This window comes from Orycteropus afer, unplaced genomic scaffold, assembly GCF_000298275.1.
Source record: "Orycteropus afer afer isolate SDZICR_OR568_19922 unplaced genomic scaffold, OryAfe1.0 scaffold00004, whole genome shotgun sequence".
NCBI lineage: Eukaryota > Metazoa > Chordata > Mammalia > Tubulidentata > Orycteropodidae > Orycteropus > Orycteropus afer.
In genome coordinates this window covers 17,326,472-17,330,159 of record NW_006921591.1, presented here as the reverse complement: position 1 = coordinate 17,330,159, position 3,688 = coordinate 17,326,472, and positions in this window count along the sequence as shown.

The window sequence follows — 3,688 nt, the reverse complement described above, 5'->3', positions numbered from 1 at the left end:
AAAAAAAAAAAAAAAACTCTGGCTCTGCCACTTGTTACCTGTGTGACTTAGAATGAGTTATTCACTTTCTCCCAAGTCAATTTTCCCATCTGCAAATATGAGGAAATCCACTGCCTACCTGGCAGGATTTTTCTGAGGATTCAATGAGATAACGTATGTGAAAGACCTAAGCACAGTGCACAGCACACAGTAGGAGCTTCATAAATGTTAGTTTCCTTCCTACCTAACTTTATAAGTTTTTTTTTTTTTTTTAATTATAAGTTATGCTTCTTTTTCCAGTATTGCCTACAAGGTAACTTGAAAACCATTGGGTAAAATAAAACCAACACCATTATAAATCAGTGGTTTCCAATCCTGGCTGCATGCTCGACTTACCTGGGGAGCTTTAAAAATAGACAGATGAGGAGTTCTGGTAAAATGGTGGAGTAGGCAAACTACACAGACCCTCTTCAACAAAGAAAAGAGAAACCAACTGATACAGATACAGAAGATAATCCTGGCACCTTGTGCTTTGAAAGGAAGATACAGAAGTGGACAAAACTCCATCTAGTAGAAGAACCTGCATGAAAATACTAAATAAGGAGACAAATGGAGTTGTGGACTTGTCAGCAATCCTGACAGCACAGACAGTTTGGATATTTCCAAGTAGTGTTATCAAACCAAACCAAGTGGTGTCAGGACCTAAGAATTAACCTAAAAATCGGCCTTGCTCACCAAGGGCTGCAAGGAGGACTACACTGGTGGCTGATGACTAAAAAGGTAAACAGCAAAGAAGGAGAAAAACTGAGCTGTGGACTTTTGCTGTCCAGAGGGTGCAGCCATTTTGAATGTTTATGAGCGGTTCGACAACTTTGTATATTTAAAGCGACAGCATTCTCTCAGATTCCAGGGATGTAAGAATAGTTTCGACTTGTCAAAGACAGCACAGACACATTGGACACTAAGAACTTGGAAAGGTGCAATATTCCCCTTGTTACCATTATACCCTATACCCCCTTGATGAATGGAGGTGCGGCCATCCCTCACTCCATCCACCTTCTGGGCCAGCAGGAATTCCATCCCAGTCTGTGTGCTCTGACTGAGCCTGGATGCCCTACCCTGCCATCCCCAGATTTGTTTTTTAATTTTTTTTCCCCTTGTTTTATTTTTATTCTTTCTTCTTCCCTTCCCAAGTTCTAATTTTCAGTTTTATCTCTCTTCCTTTTTCCTGGTTCCCATTTTTATGTTTCTTGTGGTTTGCGCCATCCCTTGTTTTTCTTTTTGCAATTTTCCTTCATTATTCTCTTACTTTACCTCTTTCTTCATGTTCCCCCTTCCCCTGATAGTGTAGGGTTATTTTTTTCTCTCTTTTTCTACTCATATTTCTTTTTTCTTTATAAGTATTTCTTTAAATATTTCATCTGATTTATTGCCTTTCCTCTTTTTTTTTTTCTCCCTTTGGTGACTTTTCCTGTGTGTTTATGTGGTATGTGTTTTTTGTCCTCTTATTTTTACTTTTTTGGTGGTTTTTCAACTCTTGTTTTTCCTCTAACTGAAAGGGAGACAACCACCATGCCCATACGACCCAACCATACCCACACCTCCTGCAGCCCCACCTACTGAGTTGAGGGCCACCACTCGCTTCTCCAACAACTGGCCAATGATACACGACAGCCAATATGAGCCGAACTCACCCATAACTGCTCTTCACAAACAGTTAATAAAGATCTGTGCAGCTACTCTCATACTCTATCACATCCTCTAGGAGACAGATGGTGAGTGCATAAGTGCTGCCAACTAGCCAATAGAGGAGCACTGTACTCTGCTTACTCAGATACTCCCAAACAAAACAAAACAAAACAAAAAAATCTTGGATACAACAATGTCACAATGTCTCGGGGACAACAGACCATTACAGTCCACACAAAGAAGATAAAACAGTAGAAACAAGGGTCCAGGACATAGAACCAGAACACATCCCTCAGAAAGAAGCAGCACTGGAACTCTCTGAAATGGAATTCAAAAACATTATATTTAGATACCATCAATGGATTGAGAGACAGATCAAAGAAACACTAACAAATTAAGGACAACACAGACAAAACTCTAGAAAATTTCAGAAGACAACACAAGAACAAAATGACAAAATAAATAAAAAATTAGAAATGACACAAAACCTATGGACAGAACCAGAAGATTAATACTAAATTTTTGGAAATAGATAGCAAAGGAGCAAAAATCAAATCAATGGAAGACAGAATTAGTGGATTGAAGACAAATACCAGACTACTTCTTTGGAAAGGGGTCAATGAGAAAACAGACCAAAACAATATAAAGAAAGCCTAAGTTTCATGTGGGTCACCATCAAAAGCAATATGCTACATGTACTCTGAATTCCATAACAGGAAGAGAAAAAGAAAACCACAGAGAAAATAATGGAAGATTTGTTGGAAAAGAATTTCCCTCATATGATGAAAGATGAGAATATATCCATTCAAGAAGTCCAATGTACCCCAAACAGGATAGACCCTAAAAGAAAATCACCAAGACATATCATTATCAAACTCACCAAAACCAATGAAAAATAAAGATTCCTGAAAGCGGCATGGGAAAAAATAGAAAGTTACCTACAAGGGGCAACCAGTAAGACTAAGTTCAGATTTCCTGGCAGAAACCATGCAGGCATGAAGACAATGGGATGATATATAGAAACACCTGAAGAAAAATATTTTCAACCAAGAATTATATACACAGAAAAGTTGTCCCTCAAATATGATGGTGAAATAAAGACATTTCCAGATAAGCAGAAACTAAGGGAATTTGTTAAAACCAGACCAACCTCATAAGAGATGCTAAAGGGAGTCCTTTGGACAGGGAATTAACAGCAGCAAATACCAACTGACCATTAACACACATGATGACATGACCCAGAAACCAACCAAGTTATGGAAGCATCCAAAGTAAAATAAGCCTACAAGACTGTAAACAGGGAACGAGAGACATCAATGGCAAATGAGGACAACTACAAAACAAAAAGAAGGAAAAAAAAATAGTATAGTTACAGAATTTCTATATGGTAAGGAAGTCAAGAGAACTGAAAATACATTGGACTGTTCGAAACTCAGGGAAAAAATTATAAATCACAGGGTAACCTCAAAGAAAAATGATACTTTCACATCAAAATAAAAAAGAGGACAAGCACAAATATTTAGCAAATACTAAAACAATACCATGAAGGAAGTGATAACATGATTCATAAACAAAATAAGCTCAGCATGGAAATTGTATGGAACAAAGAAATCAGTAACACCATGAAAAAACACATAAAATGACAGCAACCAATTCATACTTATCAATAACTTCACTGAATGTAAATGAATTAAATGCACCACTCATGAGATGGAGAGCTGCAGACTGGATAAGAAAATATAACCCATCAATATGCTGTCTGCAAGAGATACACCTTTGAGACAAAGACACAAAGAGACTAAAAATCAAAGATTGGAAAAACATACATCAAGCAAATGGAAACTGAAAAAGAGTAGGAGTGGCAATATTAATTTCTGATCAAATTGACTTTAAGACAAAAACCACCATAAGAGACAAGGAAGGACATTATATAATGATTAAAGGACCAACTGACCAAGAGGATATAACCATAATAAATATCTATGGAACCAAAGAAAGAGCTCCAAATACATAAATCAGA